The 20,814-nt window shown below is 42.5% G+C and overlaps 1 long non-coding RNA gene across 5 annotated transcripts in view; it reads right to left on the bottom strand.

Annotated features, from left to right (window-relative positions):
• The window catches only part of LOC141129193 (uncharacterized), a 663,735-nt gene that overhangs the window by 82,532 nt on the left and 560,389 nt on the right, over nt 1-20,814 (bottom strand). For all 5 annotated transcript variants that reach the window (XR_012241785.1, XR_012241784.1, XR_012241783.1 and 2 more), the window contains one exon: nt 9,795-9,856. This is a non-coding gene — a long non-coding RNA (uncharacterized lncRNA). The remainder of the gene's footprint in view (nt 1-9,794; nt 9,857-20,814) is intronic.

Raw genomic sequence — 20,814 nt, 5'->3', positions numbered from 1 at the left:
ATTACTATTTTTTTTAATTTTTTTTAATTATTTATTTTTATTTATTATATTATAATTTATGTTTTTGTGTTTCAAACTTTATCATACCCGGGATATCTACTAGACTCTGGTTTGGACAGATTTAAGTGTGTTATTGTTAAGATTTACAGACCTACAATATAAAACGCCAAATTTCCATGCAAAATAATGGTACCGCTTTCAGCACCTAAAATCCGAAATAATCATACCGCCAGGGAGGTTAAAAGTTTGTTTTTTGTGGTAACAAGGCAACCTTGGGTTTTTGGGTCCAAGAGCACTCATAAGGGTATTGGAAGATGCATACGGACAGATAAATGTGCTAGATTTTTTATTTCCACTACTGCTTTAGTTTTTGATTTGACCAATGACAATTCTCTTGTTTGGCAATATAACAGTACCTGTGCATAAAGACTGTTGCAAGCTCTATACTCCTAAGTCACACCTTTCTTGCAATACTTATATAGCAGCTGTGAAAACTCAGTATAAAAATCAATTTCTCTTTAACTTTTTTCATCCCTCCTTTCCCAATTGTACTAGAATTAAAGGGGTTGTAAAGTCGGAAGGTTTTTTTTTAATCTTAATGCATTATATGCATTAAGATAAAAAAAAACTTTGTGTGCAGCAGCCCCCCTCAGCCTCCCCAATACTTACCTGAGCCCCATCTCTCTCCAGTGATGTCCATGAGTGCCTCGGCCATCCGGGACTCTCCTCCTGATTGGCTGAGACACAGCAGCGGCGCAATAGGCTCCCCCTGCTGTTAATCAAAGACAGTTAGCCAATCAGGAGAGAGAGGGGGTGGGGCCGAACTAGGGCTCTGTGTCTAAATGGACGCAGGGGGCTCGGGTGTCCCCATAGCAAGCTGCTCTCTGTGGGGGCACTCAATAGGAGGGAGGGGCCAGGAGCACTGAAGAGGGACCAGAGAAGAGGAGGATCTGGGCTGCTCTGTGGAAATCCACTGCACAGAGCAGGGAAGTATAACATGCTTGTTATTTTTACAGAAAAGAAAACAAGACTTTACAAATCACTTTAAGGCTTATGTGAACCCTTTCCTTGTGAAACAACCCATTCAGTTTAAAATAGACATGCAAGGCAAAACATACAGTTGAATAAGGTGTTTAGAAAGATGGGGGTAGAGCAGCTTTTTTCAACCAGGGTGCCCCTGGGGTGCCTTCTATTTTATTCAGGGGTTGTATATAAGCCAGTGGGTAGATCAAGCCTGCATTTTAGTTACACAAAGCAATGGGTTTTTATTGTGCACCATTACAGCCTTCTAGCCACGGCACCCTAACAACCAATGATGTAGTCGGTTCATATGGAGGGTGTCGGGTGCCTACACAACATCCTTGTTTGCCACTCCCCTGCCCCTCCCGATTGCCATTGGGGTCACAATAGCTGAGTGAGGGATAGAAACTAAGGGAGAAACGAAACATTGGAATAGTAGTCAGTACCAGTGTGCAAAGGTGTATTTGCTTTGGAAGAATAAATCACCTCTAATGTTGGGTGTCCTACCTGTGTGGATGCCACTGCATTATGTAAAACGAAGAATTTTTTTGCATTCTAGAATGGGGTGCTTCAAGATTATGCATACATTTTATGCTAACACAAATACATGGTACGACAGGCTCACATCAGGAATATGAAATGATGGGGTAAACATATTCTTTATTAAGTAAAAGCGGGATGATATCATTGTATTGAGAAAGTGTTTGTAAGAACCAACTTCACTTTCAAACATCTATGTCAAATGAGTTTTCACAGCCGCCCTCTAGAAACTGCTAGAGAGACGTGGCATGAGAGAGGGAGCAATTAAGAACTTAAAAAAGGAGGAAAGGCAAGGGTCACTTTACAAGCTAGCTTGAAATGCCCCTTATTTTTAACAAACAAACTTATGACAGGTGCGAAAAGCTCTATTTTTGCTATATGGCAGCCCAGTCATACACCTCTCTGGTTGCTTGCACCACGGTGTACATTAGTGTCAGACTCAGAAGCAAAACAAGCACAGCAAGCTGTTTCGGGGGAAATTACTTTTAAGATGAAAATGAGTGTTTGAAATGTAATTAGTCTGCCTTCATAATGTATACTAGGCAGTTTGGAGTAACATAAGTGATGTGTGGGACAGCAACAATAAAAAGTAAACTGATCCATACAATCCAGTTGAAAAGTCAAACACTGCTGCTTTCTCACTTCACAACCTCACGTCTGAAATAAAATATGAACACTATGGACTTTACAATGCAACACAGATTTTTGTGGTCATAAAATTTCTTTAACTCACAATACATTCTATATAATGCATTTCTGATTATTTAAATTCATTTTTTTCCGCAAAACCCCCCATGTCCCCCAAAAATCAAACACATTGGAGAAGAATCAAAGAAAATAAAAACCTACAGTATATACAGCCTCCTCAGCTGTATACACTGAGCAGGTCTAACCCCAAAATAAAGCTCAGCTCCCATGTAGTGTAAGCTGTACTGTCAAACTATAGTACGTGGGCAGTGGCTGTACAACCTCTGACCACTAGAGGGTATAATTTGTAAAGGGCAAGCCAACGTTGCTTGGCACTGATCTGGTAGATTTCTGCAGCAGAGGCAGTGTTCAACACCGGACAAGGTAGGTATGGCTCTTTATGGGTAAAATATTAGATTAGGATTAGGGGGGGGTTAAGAGTTAGTGTTATGGTTTAGGGGATTAACAGATAGGTATAAATGGACATATCATTCAAATTAATTCTTTGCAATGAAAAGGTCACAGGTGAGCATAAACCAATTCATTTTATATATATATATATATATATATATATATATATATATATATATATATATATATATATATATATATATATATATATATATATATATATATATATATATTTATATTTATATTTATATTAGAAAGAGAGAGAGATGAGGTTGGGGAAGAGGGAGCTGCATTCCGAGCCCTAATCCAGAGGCAGCCGCCACTCACTAACCCATGCCACTCATAGTTTATCAAACTTTTTTGCAATTTCATCCCATATATGTCAGCTTGCACAGGGGCAGTGCTAGGTCTATCAGAGTTTTCCAATGTCGGACCTAGGGGGGGGGAAGGGGCTTGTTCCATTGTAGGATTATTGCTTTCCTAGCATAGAAAGCTGAGTAGAATACAAATAGTTTTTTAGATTGGGGGGCCTCTAGTGTGTTGCAAATACCCAGTAGCAAGGGTTTTGGGTCGCAGGGGACCCTCAGTTTACTTATGGAGTTTATAGTCCCTACCACCCCCACCCAGAAGGATCTCAGCTGCGGGCATGACCACATCATGTGGAAAAAGGAGCCAACCTCTGCGCTGCATCTATGGCAGGACGGTCATCTGTCAGGGTATATTCTAGCCAGTCTCTCTGGGGAGTAGACCTGGTGTAGAAACTTCAGTTGGGTGAGTCGGTCTATGGCCGAGATCATTAGTGGGATGTACTGTTGGATGTCCTCCTCCCAGTCGTCATCTGCCAGTTCAGGAATATCTGATAGCCATGCCAAAAATAGCTGGGAGACTTTTGAGGTATCAAGTCCCGCCAGAATAGAATAAAGAGCAGAGAGAGCTCCACCCGTCCAAGTCCCTCAATAAGGCCACAACGTCTTGAACCTCTAATCTAATAGCTCATGGAAATTAGGCCTGGAACACGAGATGCAGCTGTAGGTATCTAAATAGCATACGGTTAGGCAGGGCCTGGTCCCGTTTGAGGTCATCAAAGCTAAGCAGTCTACCGTCGGACACTATGTCTCCCAAGGTTTCATTTCAAACTGGGCCCATATCACTGGGTTGGGGATGGTTTCAAAATGCGGTAGTCGGGGATTACCCCAAAGTGGGGTGTGTGGGGACCAAGTATCTGGTTTCTCCACCTTGGACCGGACAACATCCCATACCTTTAATGTCATACCCATCAAGGTGATAATTCAGACACTGGACCGGGGTCCTTGGTGGATCAGGTTCTGCAATTTGACATAGGAGCCCAACAGAGCCGCTTCTAAAGTGGTAACCGGATTGGCCGGTTGCTCCGAGAGCCACCAACAGACAATAATCAGGACTGCGGCCCAAGAGAATTTAATAAAGCAAGGTAAGGCCAGGCCTGCCAAGGAGGTTGGGAGTTGCGGTGTCGTTTTCGCTATCCTGGGTGTACTACCATGCCAGATGAATGAGGTAATTATGCCATCCAGTTTATTAAAGTTGTTTGTATAGGGATCAGGGTCTGCCTAAAAAGATACAAACATTTAGGGAGAATTGTCATTTTAATGAGATTAATCCTGCCAACTAGGCTAAGGGGCAGTGTTTTCCAGACAGCACATCTCCGAAATATGGAGGAGACCACCGGGGTCAGGTTAAGAGTGATATACTGTGATAGATCTCTGTGTATTATGACACCTAAGCACTTAAATTGAGAAACTTGCTGTAGTGGGGCATTGGTCAGCAGTGCGGCATCCGCAGGGGAAAATGGGAATAAAACCGACTTTCCCCAGCTGATGCAAATGCCAGAATACCGACCAAATGTGTCAATGGATAAGGCCTCCCCTAGGGAGTCATTGTCGTTCCTCAGATGCAAAAGGGTATCATCGGCGTAGAGGGAAATTCTATCCTGTACAGGGCCTATGGATATTCCGCATACTGCCTCCGAGGAACGCAAAAGAATCAACATCGGGTCAATAGCCAGCATAAAGAGGGCTGGAGACAGGGGACATCCCTGTCTCATGCCTCTATCAAGTTGGAAGGGTGAGGAGAAGGACAATTCAGTACGTACTCTAGCCAACAGAGAACTATACAAGGCCTGGACCCATGATATGAAATTAGGTCCAAAGCCAGAGCGATGCAGGACCTCCCACAGATAGGTCCATTCTACTGAATCGAATGCTTTTTCAGCATTGAGGGAGGCCACTGCTTCAGACTGGGTAAGAAAATCAGTGGATGCCAGAACTGTATTTAGTCTCCAAAGGTTGATGTCCATCCCCTTACCAGGCATAAACCCCATCTGGTCCTCATGAATCAGAGTAATGCCCCATACACACGGTTGGATTTTCTGATGGAAAAATGTTCAATGGGAGCTTGTTGTCGGGAATTCCGACTGTGTGTAGGCTCCATCGGACATTTTCCATCGGAATTTCCGTCACACAAAATTTGAGATCAGTTGTTTTTTTTTGGCCTTTGTCACCCTTAGGAGAACTACCTCGCAATAAACTGCCTGCATATCTAGACAAGTAATCGGGTTTTTAGAGAGGATGTATTGAGACTCCAAGGTATGTGCCTTAGTCTCAGCCTCCTCAATAGTTACAGCTGCATCGCGGTGAGCTCTAGAGAAGGAGGACTGGAAGCAACCCCGAATATATGCCTTGAAGGCATCCCATACCGCTTCAGCAGCCAAAATTCAGAGATATGTTTAGCTTTGTCATATTCTATTGTAGGGTCAGAGATCCGGTAGCGAGAAAGTCGCCATATTCTCGGAGGGTGGAGTCAACGTTTGGAGGCAGCAAAGCAGAGGAGCATGATCTGAGATACCTCTTGGGAGGATCTTAACCTCTCTAACCTTCAGCAGGAGCCCACTACTAGCATAAATCAGAACCATTCCCTGAGAGAGTATGGTATGAAGCTGAATGGCAGGTAAAAGCACGCTCATCAGGGTGCTTTCATCTCCAGACATCCGTCAGACCATATAAGGATGCCCATTTGGACAAAGCAGAGTCCGCAGTGGTGCCGGATTCCAGCTTATCTAGAGATGGGTTCGGAAGCATGTTGAAATCCCCAGCTATGATAATGTTATCTGTTGCAAAGGTAGAGAGAATGGGGACCAACCATTTCAGCAGTGAAACAGTGGCAGATGGAGGTATATATATATATATATATATATATATATATATATATATATATATATATATATATATATATATATATATATATATATATTCCCACGATCAACAGCTCAAGTGTATCAATTATTACATGTAGCAGCACATACCTGCCCTCCGGGTCAAGTTTAACATCTAGGAGTTCGTAGGTCAAGGATTTGTGTATCAAGATACTAACTCCCCTGGCATAACCAGAGTAGGTAGTGTGATAGTAATGTCCCACTCATGGTTTTTTAAGGCTCATTATCTTGCTACCCACCAAGTGGGTCTCCTGCAAGATGCATATGTGGGAGTTATGTGGTTTGAGAAATGACATAACCAGGGAGCGCTTAATTTTATTGTCAAGACCCCTGACATTCTAGGAGACAAGTCTTATGGGGGCCATACAATACATATGTGTGGAGTAACAGTGGGATAGAGAATCGTCCCATGACCCGGAGGGGAAGGTCCCATCTTCAGCATTAATAGCACTGCAACCTCCTCACTCCCCATCCAGCCACTCGTCCATGTCCTAGGCACATCATGCATCAAAAGGGGAGAACCACTGCATTTACCAGATTGGAACAAAAAAGAAGAACACAAACATACCCCACCCCACACATCCATTAGAAAAAGAAAACTTGGAGTGTCTTATCCCCTCACTCACAGAACTAATAAACCCCACACAGACTAGGAAATTCTCCTATGGGAGCAATGAGACAAGTTACCAAACAGAGAACCTATACATTAGGACCATGTAATCTACTTGGTCCGCAGGCAGTAGCCAAAAATACCTGCATAGAAATAACAGTACAAAATGGGATTAGATGTTGTGTAAAAAGAATAAACATAAGAATAAAATAAAAAAACACCTAGCGTACTCTAGGGGCACAAACTTAGTTACATGTAACACAGTAGAACGTGGCGTAGTATTTCCCTGGTATACTTGTTGCCATCTGTGCCCCGTAATCAGAGAAAAGTCCCTGAGGCTCACCCATCAAGAACAGAATGCAATAGGGGGACCTAGAAGAAACTAAAAAGAATGGGAGTCATGAAGCAGGAGAACGTATAGACGGGGAGATCCCACCTGTTCAAGCAGAGGAAGAGTCCAGGTTGTAGGTCCCAGCAGAAGGAGGCTGACCATGTTGCAAGTGGAATGACGGTCACTATCTTCGGGTCAGTCCTCTGGGAAGATGTAGACCGGTCATCCATCCCCAAGAGACAGAGAGCTAGGTGAGATGGGGGAGCCTGGGGTGCCCAGCGATATTGGGGGCACATTATCAGGTTGTCATCCAGCAATCACTGGCGCTGGGTGAGTGCGACCAGCCACAGATCCAAGGAGAGTGCAAACTACAGGCCCCAAAATGTCAGGGGAAGTCTCCCAGCAGGGGCAAAACTGAAAGAGCAATTGAATAGGCAAAAGGTGAATGGCACAAGAAACAGTTACCGTACTCTAGGTAGGTTGTCAAGCCACTGGGAGGCATTCTCCGGGAGACAAAATACTTTGTAGATTCCCCATCCACAACTCGAAGGCGTGCAGGGAACAGCATTCTGTATTTCATCTCTTGCGTGTGAAGTTGGGCCTTGACATGTTCGAAGATTCTGCGGAGTTTCTGTGTTTCAACGGAGTAGTCCAGGAAGAGCATGAGTTTAGAGTTTTCAAAACGGAGCTCAATCTTCCACGCCTCACAGAGGATAAGGTCCCCGGTTCCTGAAGTTCAAGAGCTGGAATATAAAGGTGCGTGGTGGGGAGCCCTGTGGGCCCCGCACCACCGGCATCCTGTGGGCTCTTTCCACAACAAAGTGGAGGGGAGAACTGCGCTCTGGGGAGAAGGGTGCAGAGGACATTGTTCCGTGAAGATACTGGGATCTTGTCCCTCCCCTCCCTCCAGCAGGCCAACCACCCTCAGGTTGTTTCGTCTGCTCCAGTTCTCACTACCTTCAGTGCGGGACTCCAGGGCTCTCATCTTAACTTGTAAAGTGTGGATTGATGTCCGTTGGTCTCTAGCGGCATCTCCCGATTCACCCACTCGTCTCTCCGCCTCTCCCAGCCGGTCCCGGAATCCATCCATGTCTCTCCACATAAGCCCAAAGTCAGTTTGCAGGAGATCTATTTTTTCTGTCAACTTAGTTTTGCAGCTTGAAATAGCCTGCATGAGGGCCGTGAAGTGGTCCTCCTCCAGGGTAGACGGATCTGCAGGGGTCGTCTGTGTCGCCGTGTCTGTGCGGCACGCGGATGTCTGCTTCTGTTGCTGCGGCGAGGCCTTAGGAGTTGAGGCACCCTCGTCACGTGGAGCCTCCCCCTTTTCATACCTCGAGGTCCTCCGGAGTAGAGGACAGGTGTCGGTTGTAATGAAATCCAAAGACATCCCAAGAATTACGGATAAAATAAGCAGGTATATGCGGAGCTCCAATCACACACGTCCGCTCAGGTTGCCAGCTTGACCACGCCCCCCACATTATAAAACGTAAAGGAAAAGTATCTATTTCATGTATAAAAACCTGCTGTAAATGGAAGACCCCCCCCCCCCCCCCAATGCCATTTTGACAGCGGGATTCCTCTGCTGTTAGAATACAGTGACCAGCAGCTGCAGCTGATTGGCTGCAAGCTGCTGATCAACAAAAGTATTACAACAGTCATGTTCAACAGAAGTCGACCCTTAGATCACCTTCCGATGAGCAGGAATGGCCATAGCTGGATCTAATTGATTCATCTATGGAAAGCTTAAGATCACATGGTCTCTGGCTACTAGAAGCATTTTTGTTGTTTCTGGTCAGTACCATTTGCAGATATTTCAATATTTAATACTGAATATAAATTGATTATTGATTCAAGTGTCACTAAAGGCAAACCTTTTTTTTTTGTTTTGCATAGAGTTGAAAGGGATTAGAACCCCTCTTGGGTTTTATTGCTGTCTTTGTTCCCGTTAGAGTGATTCACCCTCTGTTTGTCCTGTTTACTGTTATCATTGAAATTAAACGAAAACCTCAAATTTTGGGTTGACATCAAAACAGTAATAAAGGGGAAATCTTCCAATGGGGATGCTAGTTCTGGTGACACCCAGGGATTCTCTCACTTTGGAGGGAATATCTCTCACTTCCTGTTTTGGGACAGGAAGTGAAGAAAAATCTCCCCAATGGAACACAGATGACAACAAAAAAAATACTGCCAGGGGTTACAACCCTCCCTTAATCTAAAAAAGAAAAAAAGTTGTGCCTTTAGTGAAACTTTAAGGTTAAGCATTATGTACATTTAAAGCCAAAACTTTTTTTTTTGTAGGAAATTGTTAAAAAACCCTTCCAAGTATTACCATCTGTGATCCACTAGGGACATTTCTCTTTACTTCATATCCTGTAAACACAACAGGAGGTGAGAGGAAACCACTTCAAAATAAGAGCAATGCTCTCTTAGGCAGGCATCCCTATAACAAGATTTTGCCTCTACTCCTGTTGTGCAATGGATTTTCACTTTTAGTCTCTGGGGTAATTGTCACCAGGAAAAATAAAAAAGTGAACCTACTTGATGGGACACAGACAGTACTAAAAACCCAAGAGAGAGTTTCCAACTCCACCACCACTCTAACTAAAGCTCTTTAATAGGTAATTATAGTGTTTGGGTTAAGTCTTGGGGTTCAAGTGTAAGGGTTAGGGTCAGGTAAAAGGTTAGGTTAAATTTATACATAGCAACCAAACTGTAGCCCTGTTAGGGGGTTTTCCTCTTAATTCCTGTACTTGTGATGACAATCTTAGCTAATCACCCGCTGGTCCTTCTGTACTTCCTCACCTTGCATCCATGATGGAAAACCCCCTAAATATGGTTTACTTAGCCAGCACAAAAATGACTACTTTAGAATATCAAAGACACAATCCAAAAATGTTGTTTACTATTAAACTTATAGTAGCAATACATCCACAAGATGAGTGCTTTACCTTCTTTGCTGTCAGGAGTTTATATATTACCCGGCACTGGCAGATCATCATGGTTGTTGCACCTACAAAAAAAAAAAAAAAAAATCTTTATATTTTAATTTTTGCAATACATGTTAAATTTTCTTATTTATTGCATTTATTTTCTTTAAAAAAAAGAACAATATATAGAACAACTTGTGTACAACCAGCCCGCCCATACATGGATCGAAATATGGCCAGTTGCCGCTGAACTAACTGAATTTTGATCCATTCATGGCCAGCTTGAGAGTGAATTTTCCCCACTTTGGAGAGGTCGCCAGTCACTTTTTGTTGTGTTTCCAGGACAAGTAGTAAAGGGAAATCTCAACAAGATACAGTTTGTGAGAGAACAGGCCATTCTCTACTACTATACTGATGCCCAATTGATATTTTGGCTGTAGATAACCTTTAAAGCGGAGTTCCACCCAAAAGTGGAACTTCCGCTTTAAGGACTCCCGACACATTTGGCATGTCACTTTTTTTGGAGGGGGAGCGGGTACCTAGTTCTGCCCTCTTAAAAAGGAGAATTAAACAAAAAAAACAAAAAACCTCAGTTAAACCCACAAGTGCTTTTTTTTATCACCAATTCCTTTATACTGACTTTTGAAATTTACAAATGCAACTGTTTAGAAATTGGATGGAAGGTTTAGCACTGGGAAACATTTTTTAAAAGATACATGGTGTATTTTATATATAACTATATTGATCAGACCAAAACGAGGCACAAATGAGGAGGAAAGAGGGACAGAGGGACTTTGAAATCAGGGACAGTCCCTCTAAACCAGGGACAGTTGGGAGCCATGTGTATGTATTACTTTATTATCTTAAATTATGACAAAGTTGTTTGCCAAATAAACAGGCCCATAGCAGAAATGTAAAATGCTGCCACTCCATGTGACCCTGGCAGACATTTTGGGTCAGACAGATCCTATTTAAGGCTCTGGCTCCCAGGTTTGTCATGCTTTTGCCAGTTGGTAGAGTAGGGACAGGTACCCCGCCTGTTAGGGACAGCACTAGCGGTAGGGAGAGGTTCCTGACGAGGAGGGAAAGTGTAGAGTCGCAACCCCTTTGGTCATCGCCCTGCTTGGGCACGAGATGGCCAACCTGCATTCTGCTCTCTTAACAGATGCTGTCAGTCCGGCTGATCCCCGCTTTCTTCACATTACTGGAAACCGTGAGTGCACCCGGATGGGCAGCCTTCCCACTGGGTTTGTTGTGAATTGTTGCTGAACTATTTCAATACAAGTTTTCCATTGCACCTGATTATATGAATAATTGTGCTGCACACCACCTACATATATGAAAAGCAGCAATGACTTGTTAGAGCATCACCAGCAGGTGTGTTGCAGGATCACCAGATTACAGACAAGAGGGAGTAGGGTGATTTATAAGCAATGCTGGAATGAAAACCTTTTTACTTTATAGATGAACCCTGTATGCATCTCAATGATTATTATTTACATTTTGATTGGAATGTTTTTTTAAATTATCTGCTAGATATTCATTTGCAAAAATCCATGCAGGGGCTGTCCCAGCTTACAATCTGAGACACAGAAATACAACATTATGTGTATATATATATATATATATATATATATATATATATATATATATATATATATATATATATATATATATACATATACACACACACACACACACACACATATACATATATATATATAATATACACATACATACACACACACACAGTATATGATTTTAAAAATCTGATACCTCACGTGGCATCGCCAAGGCAGCATTTCACTGAATCCCAATTTCTTTATGTGTTGTAGCGTATATAGGAAGCACCACTAGAGAGCACACTATACACACGCATGCTGCTTTGTCTAATAATGTAAATCTGTTCTCTTCAATGATAAACTGGGATTACAGAAAACCTAAATCGAGTCTATTTCTCTGCAAATGGTTATAAAAATAGCATTTTGAGGCCCCACTTGTTAAAGCTTTTAGGGAGGAAAAACACTTAACGTTACTAGCATGTCAGTGATCATATTGCAATCTGAATACCCACTTTTCATTTGAAGCCCATGTTTATATTTATCACATTTCTTATCTACGATAATATTTTTTTTTTTTAATTATATAACTTCTCCCTCTTTAAAGTTGTTTTTCCCATGGCGATGACCTGGTTTGCCCTTCCTTTTCAGACTTTACAGATTGTCATGGATCAGCTATATACAAAAGAGCCTGTACATACATGGAAAAAATGGCCACTGGAATCGCTTGAACCCAACGTGGCTATTGGTAACTTGCTGGTGGCGATATCTGTAGCTCACAGCTGCTTCAGACAAGTGCATGCATGTGAATCTTTTTACGCTTGTCCTAAACTACACTATAGAGGGGGTAAGTACATGAAAAAAATATGTTATATAATCAAAATAACTTGTGTGAGTGCACATACATTTTTGAGGTATAAATTGAGAACTTCACGTTACCCTTTCATGACCCGAGAATATTGAAGTCTAGATCAGCCTTTTTCAACCAGGGTGCCCAGGCACCGTGGGGTGCCTTGAGGTTTCTTCAGGGGTGCATTGGCAAAATGCCTAAATATTGCACAAAAATGTATACAAGCCAGCAGGTGGATCAAGCCTGCCTTTTACTGTAGTTACACAAAGCCATGGGTTTTTATTGTGCACCATTTTAACCTTGTTCATCAACACTGGGGGTCACAATAGCTGAGTGATGGAGAGAAACTGAGGGAGAGGAGAAACCCTGGAATACTAGTCAGTACCAGTCTGCATGTGTTTGCTTTGGAAGAATAAATCACCTCTAACGTTGGGTGTCCTATGTGTGTCGATGCTGCTGTATTATGTAAAACTATTAGTCTTTTACATTTTAGAATGGGGTGCCTTGAGACTGTCCATAATTTTAAAGGGTGCTGGGACATGCTCCATCCCTCACCGGCACTCTTGATGCAGACGTGGGAGCATCCGGATTACTCCCCATACTGACGGAGCCTGTGCACCACAATCTATTGTCGTCCACATGAGTGCCTGACCTCACAAATGCACTTCTGGAAGAATTGTCAAACAGTCCCATAAACACACTCCTAAACCTTGTGGACAGCCTACCCAGAAGAGTTGAAGCTGTTATAGCTGCAAAGGGTGGGCCAACCCAAAATTGAACCCTACGGACTAAGACTGGGATGCCATTAACCACTTGCTTACTGGGCACTTAAACCCCCCTCCTGTCCAGACCAATTTTGAGCTTTCAGTGCTGATGCAATTTGAATGACAATTGCGCAGTCATACAACACTGTACCCAAATGAAATTTTTATAATTTTTTTTACCCACAAATAGAGCTTTCTTTTAGTGGTATTTGATCACCTCTGCGGTTTTTTATTTTTTGTTTAAAAAATTGAAAAAGACCGAATTAAAAAAATAAATACTTTTTTTATATTTTGTTATAAAATTTTGCAAACAGGTAATTTTTCTCCATTGATGTACACTGATGAGGCGGCACTGATGGGCACCGATAGGCGGCAGTGATGGGCACTGATCGGCACTGGTTGGTTACACCGATAGGCAGCACTGCTAGGTGGCACTGATTGGCACCACTGGTGGCATTGATAGGTGGCACTTGTGGGCATTGATAGGTGGCACTCATGGGCACTGGCAGTTGGCAATGGCAGGTGAAAAAAAAAAACAAAGAACGATTACCGAGCTTTTGTTTACATCATGTGATCAAATGTCATTGGCTGACAGCTGATCATGTGGCAAGGGTCCGGGATCGGCCCCTTACTCGGATCTGTGATCACCCGAGTCTCAGTGACTCGGTGATCACAGCGCGCCCTGCAGGGTGTACACAGGGAGCGTGCAAAGGGGAGGACTTCATATGACGGCCTCCCTGAAATTCAGGTCCGCGATGTGGCCGTCATTCGGCTATAGCACGGACGCCAAGTGGTTAAAGTTCATGTGCGTGTAAAGGCAGGCGTCCCAATACCTTTGGTAATATAGTGTATGTATGGATTCGTTTTGGAGGATAAGGATTTTGTCTAGTGTCACTTTAAAGCCAGGTGCTTGACCGTGGAATTGGTCAGCCATGACACCACAAACTGCAACCACAATATGTGAGCCCATCATTACATGGTAGGGCAAACAGATAGCACAGGGAACAACTATACCAATACATAGTCAAAACAAATAGTTAAAAGTGTGCAATACCTTTAAAGAAATCCTGATTTGTAATTTGTCCACAATGCTTCATATCTGATGTTTTTACTGAGTCACTGGACCTTCACACATTGTTTCTAGAGCATTTTTATTTTTCTGTGTGAATAAGAAGCCTTGGTATCTGTATAGAAGCTCCTTGCATGTAATTTGTACAACCTTTTATTTTGTATTCCGTCATTATGATTTCATACTTTTGTGTATTTTTTTTTTTTTTTTTAATTCTCACAGCATTCCAATAAAAAGAAAACCTCACAAAAGGTATTGTTCCCATTGTCCACAGTTGTTGAATGGATGCTGTGTTATTTGCAGGAGACCTGGCATGGCAACTCTGGAATAAAATGATTTTCCAGAGTCCTTGACATGATATAAAATGCTTTTTTTATTTATTTTCACCCATTATGATTTACTCCAAATGCAGAAACCTTTACTTTGAATCATTTAAAATGTTTATTTGTATCTGAAATATTCTGTCAGGTAGAGTATATAGGCTGCCTTACACTGCTTGAATTTTGGCTGATTCATGCTGAATGGGCTGAAATTGGAGCCATGGGTGCCAAATAGTCAAAAGTCGATTGAACAGTTGAGTCGGGAGCCAGGTGGACAATTGCTGGCTAAACAGCTTCTGCATCCAATCAGATGCAAGTACTGTTTGGGTATTCTGACAGCCACTTAAGCCTGCTGTCAGATAAGAGGCGGCAGGGTAGATTTGTCCATCTCAGCTGTTCAGTGTGGATGGACGAATCAGTTTTCTTTCTTTTTTAATTCAGTCTGAACAAAATAAATCTTTGTGTTTATAGCCAGCGTTTATTGTTATACTAATGAATAAGTGGCATTGGGAGAGGAAGTGAGAGTGAGTCCCCTCAAACAGACCACAATAAAAACCTGATAGTAGTTCAAACACATTCCCACATTTCCTAAACAAGAGCATTTATTTTTGTATCTCCACAGGGGAAATTTTCACTCAGTTCCTGTTCTTTTGCCACCCCCACTCTCTACCAAAATAGAAGTGAAAGGAAAATTCCCCAGCAGAACAAAGGTAAAAAATAAAATAAAAACTAACAGAGGGAAGACTTCATAAATGTCTCTAAAATAACAATAAAAACTTTGGCCGCAGTTGGGCTTTTTTAACCGCTTCCCGACCGCCCCGCGCAGATATACGTCGGCAGAAGGGCACGTACAGGCAGATTAACGTACCTGTAGGTTGCCCTTTAAGAGGCGGCTTGTGGGTGCGCGCGCCTGCTGGGAGTTCCATGACCATGATCGCGGGTCCCACAGACTCGATGTCCGCGGGGATACCCGCGATCGTCTCACGCTGAGGAAGAATGGGGAGATGCTAATGTAAACAAGCATCTCCCCGTTCTGCCTAATGACACTGTCACTGATTACCGCTCCTTGTGATCGGAGCGGTGATCAGTGATGCGCCACACAAAGCCCCTAACCCCCACAGTTAGAATCAGTCCCTAGGACACACTTAACCCCTTCACTGCCAGTCACATTTTTACAGTAATCAATGCAATTTTTTAGCATTGATAGCTGTATTAATGCCAATGGTCCCAAAAATGTGTCAAAATTGTCCGATGTGTCCGCCATAATGTCGCAGTCAAAAAAAAAAGCTGCTCGCCGCCCGCCATTACTAGTAAAAAAAAAAAAAAAAAATCTTCAATAAAAAGGCCATAAAACTATCCCCTACTTTTGCGCAAACCAATCAATAATCACTTATTGCGATTTTTTTTCACCAAAAATATGTAGAAGAATGCATATCGGCCTAAACTGAGGGAAAAAAATGTTTTTTTATATTTTTTGGGGATATTACAAATAATTTTTTCAAAATTGTCGCTATTTTTTTGTTTATAGCTCAAAAAATAAAAACCGCAGAGGTGATACCACCAAAAGAAAGCTTTATTTGTGGAAAAAAAAAAAAAAAAAAAAACCACACGTCAATTTTGTATGGGATCCACGTCGCACGACCACGCAATGGTCAGTTAAAGTGACGTAGTAGGAATCGCAAAAAGTGCTCTGGTCTTTGGCCAGCTAAATGGTCCAGGGCTTAAGTGGTTAAAGGAGGTTGTAAAGTCATTTTTTTCGCAAGTTAAAAATAATACAAATGTTATACTTACCTGCTCCGTGTAAAGGGATTGCACAGAACGGCCCCAAACCTCCTCTTCTGGGGTCCCCCGCCGGTGTTTTCTACTTCTCCTCTGCTCCGTATGGCACCTTATGAAACCTCTTACTATGGGGCAGACATACGAGCGTGTATGCTCGGCTCCGCCCCTGCTCTTCTCAAAAGTTTTGACTGAGAGCAGCAGGTGCCAATGGCTCCTGCTGCTCTCAGGCAAGAGCGTGAGAGCGGAGAGGAGATCTGCATCTGGCATAGAATGCATTAAAGTGTAACTTTAAAAAGTTAAGTTCCGCTTTATGTCCTCCTCCTCTAGAATGGTTCCATTGTACAGAACGGAACGCGGCTTGTCAGACGGCTAAGCGCCCGACAAGTCGCCCGTGTGAACCGGCTCTAACCCTTTTGCCCATTTTTTTGGGGGTGGGGGAGCGAGCGGGTACCTAGATTTGTTGGTTTGAAGTAGTTGACATTCTTAGACGGGCTGAGCTTTGCATGAAGACTGCCCTAGGTAATGATGCTGGACATCCTCCAGCCAGGAAATGAAGTTCTGTCTGACTTGCTGAAGCTTCTAATGCACACTGAGAAGTTCACAGTAAGCTGAGAAATCAGAGTAAGCAATGTCAGCACAGGGCACAAGTCTGTACAATGATGCAAGACTAAGGGTAATGTTGTTGTTCAGCTTTAATACACATTTTTTATGTATTCCAGAAAATAGTAGCAAAACTTTCTGTTCTGCAGTATAACTACTTTATTAGTACAACACCAGCTGCAAAAACACCTCCCTCTGACGTGTTTCACCCCCAACATTACCTAAGTGTAGAGCTCTGTAGGGGAGTAAAGTTTGTTGGGGGGGGGGGTTGGAGTTGTACTAATAAAGTTACTGGAACCAGAGTGCAGCTACTACTTTCTGGAAGTGTGCATGGTCGTCTGGAATGAGCAGGTGAAGGCCGGCACCCAAGATGATGGAGACACAGCATGGTTTAGCCTTGAGTGGGGGTGCATGGGCAGCATAAGTGCACTTTTCCTCAAAGTATACTTATCTTAAGTTTAAGGGTTAGCTTCAGAAGTAGGTTTTTGGGTTACATTGGATGCACACTATATTGCTAAAGTCACTCATCCATGTCTTTATGGACCTTGCTTTGTGCACTGGTCCAAATCATTTGGTGGGGGGGATTATGCTGTGGGGTTGTTTTTCAAAAGTTGGGTTTGGTCCCTTCATTCCAGTGAAGGGAACTCTTAAGGTGTCGGCATACCAAGACATTTTGGACAACTTCATGCTCCCAACTTTGTGGGAACAGTTTGGGGATGGCCCCTTTCTGTTCCAACATGACTGCACACAAGTGCACAAAGCAAGGTCCATAAAGACAAGGATGAGTGAGTTTGGGGTGGAGGAACTTGACTGGCCTGCACAGAGTCCTGACCTCAATCCGATAGAATACCTTTGGGATGAATTAGAGTGGAGACTGCAAGCCAGGCCTTCTCATCCAACATCAGTGCCTGACCTCTCAAATGCGCTTCTGGAAGAATGGTTAAACATTCCCATAGACACACTCCTAAACCTTGTGGACAGCCTTCCCAGAAGAGTTAAAGCGGTTATAGCTGCAAAGGGTGGGCCAACTCAATATTGAACCCTACGTACTAAGACTAGGATGCCTTTAAAGTTCATGCGCGTGTAAACGCAGGCATCCCAATACTTTTGACAATATAGTGTATACTCAAAATGTGAAGATTTGCTATCTAAGGGAATATCTACTATGGTTAATCATAATTAAACAATACCCCAAAAACTTTGCCCTTTAACTAGAACTCCTCCTGGGAAATAGTATACTTCTTGTCATGTGACTATGCCTAGGCATTCCTGTGTCTGTAGCTTGACAGCTGCATATCTACAACATGAGATTATCTAAATCAGGGATTTTTAACCCTTTTATGATTACAAACCTCTAATGTCCCATTGCCCCCTTGCTAGACATTTAAAACCCTTACCATAACAAGTCCTATTAGGTACCAGTGTGATTTCAAAGTATGTCAATGGTATAGTTTTACTTTACATATGGACAGCTACTGTAGTAACACAACCATTATAATAAAGTTAAGGATGTCATATTTTAATAATAATAAAAATGCACATCACAAGTACACACGCTAGGTACACAAAAGTTTTCTGTTTGTATGCAATCAAACCATGGACCTCTAGGAATATGGGTATACATACTCTCAATTTAGAATCCCTGATCTAGGCATAGCCTACCTCTGATGACTACTATTCACATGAAATTTGAAATGAGAAATGGTAATGTTACAATAGTACTGCTCAATGTTCTTCTGAGGGCCTGCTTGTAGGCAGGTGTAGGCTGAACTATTCCCTCAATCCCGAAGGTGGCACTGTTCCATTTTTCCAGGCTTGCAGGAGCCCATTGAGGAATAACTGTCTCCTGCTATAGACACCATGAAGTTATCTTGGGGAGGACAGCAATCTGATTGGCTACAGAAGTTCTGCAAGATTTGGGTAGCTATCTTGACTGGGGATTCCATACATAGTGGAATTCTCTATCATATGGGGTGCTCGCCATGTGGGAGTGCTGGGAAAACTGCCTTTTTTATAAACATGACTTTATCTACTTGAAGAACTGAGCCTACAACATACTATATGTACAGTCCCTGACAAAAGTCTTGTCGCTTGTGTACGAATTGACCTGAAGTGCCGCTAAAATATATTTCTAATCAAGATTTTGTTACAAGAAATGGGTCATTTTTAATCCCAACAGCTTTTGTAATAATGTTTCAGTGCAAAACGAAACTGACAAAAAGTATTCTAATATTCACAGCTTGGTAAAGCCCATTGAGTCAATTTTTGCCAAGACATAAGTGTTGTCGCCTTGTTATATGAGCTTTACCTGTGACTAATAATGGATCAATTAGGTCTCAGGTGTGTATAAAAAGAACACCAGTACACTAGACCTTCTCAACTGCAACTAGACCTCTGCAAACATGCCTAAGATTCACCAGGAGACTAAAGTGTTGATTGTCAAGAGGCTGAAGACCAGATCCACTGCTGATGTGGCAGACACCTTCAATGTGTCTCAGCGTCAAGTTCAGAGGATAAAAAAAAAAAAAAAGATTTGAAGAGACTGGAGACATTTTGGACAAGGCCAGGTCAGGCCGACCCCGCAAGACAACTGCTCGAGAGGACCGTTTGTTGGCTCGAAAATCCAAGGCCAGCCCATTTTCCACTGCAGCAGAGCTCCACGAGACCTGGTCACCTGAAGTCCCTGTGTCAACCAGAACAGTTTGTCGGATTCTGTCTCGAAATGGCCTCCATGGTCGAATCAGTGCCCAAAAGCCAGTACTAAACAAAAGACAATTGCTAAAAGGATGGACTCTGGAAAAGTGGCAGAAGGTGGATTTTTCAGATGAATCTTCTGTTGAATTACACCACAGTCGCTGCAAATATTGCAGGAGACCTACTGGAACCTACACGGAGCCGAGATTTACCCAGAAAACAGTGAAGTTTGGTGGAGGCAAAATCATGGTCTGGGGTTACATCCAGTATGGGGGTGTGTGAGGGATCTGCAGGGTGGAAGGCAATATCAATAGTCTAAAATACCAAGAAATCTTAGCTACCTCTTATATTCCCAACTATAAAAAATTTTGCAGCAGGATGGTGCTCCATCGCATACTTCCATCTCCACATCAAAGTTACTTAAGGCAAAGAAGATCAAGATGCTACAGGATTGGCCAGCCCAGTCACCAGACATGAACATCATTGAGCATATGTGGTGTAGGATGAAAGATGAAGCATGGAAGACGAAACCAAAGAATATTGATGAACTCTGGGAGGCATGCAAGACTGTTTTCTTTGCTATTCCTGATGACTTCATCAATAAATTGTATGAATCCTTGCCAAACAGCATGGATGCTGTCCTTCAAGCTCATGGAAGTCATACAAGATATTAAATTTGGATCTCACAGCACCACTACTTAATTTGCTGACATATTTTTGGATTTTCAGTAAAGTTGTTCAATTTCTGTATAGGCGACAAAACTTTTGTCTTGCCAAAATTTAACCTGTCTGTTTTGATTAAATGATAAATCTTTTTTCAGTGATTTATTTCAATGCATTAAACATTTGGGAGGGCTTTAGCTTTTCATTTGAGCTATTTCTAACACCAATTGATTAATTAAAAGTCAGGTTAATAGCAGGAGTTTCTACAAAATAGAGAAGCGACAAGACTTTTGTCAGGGACTGTAGTACCAATGCTAAAACTGCCTAGATTGTGCCTATTTAATTTCTACAATATGCATACAGTGTTCAAATTACTGTGGTGGTTCCTCTCAGTCTCCGGGTTCACCGACTAGGCCCTGCCTACATACTGAAGAGAAAGTTGTACCTATAAATCTGCAGTGCACGGAACTCCATGCTTCTGGCTCTGTCCGCCTACGCTTTCTCCATCTCTCCTGCTGATTCTTGACCAAAATCCCATCAGTAATCAAATCAGTCAACAGGGATCAGATCTGAGATTAGAAAGTAAAACCCTGTTCCTCTACCACCATGGACATCTCCAGAGACACAGTGCACAACATAGTAGAAGGTCAGTACTGGGTTTATAGATCAGATGCTGCAAGCCTATACTGGTTCTTTGAACTTGACTGGACTATTTTGGTAGACAGGTTCCACAGCACAGGTCC

The sequence above is a fragment of the Aquarana catesbeiana genome, linkage group LG02 (assembly GCF_042186555.1).
Source record: "Aquarana catesbeiana isolate 2022-GZ linkage group LG02, ASM4218655v1, whole genome shotgun sequence".
Classification (NCBI taxonomy): Eukaryota; Metazoa; Chordata; class Amphibia; order Anura; family Ranidae; genus Aquarana; species Aquarana catesbeiana.
Note: the sequence above shows the minus strand (reverse complement) of the source record. Positions and strands in the feature narration are given on the sequence as shown.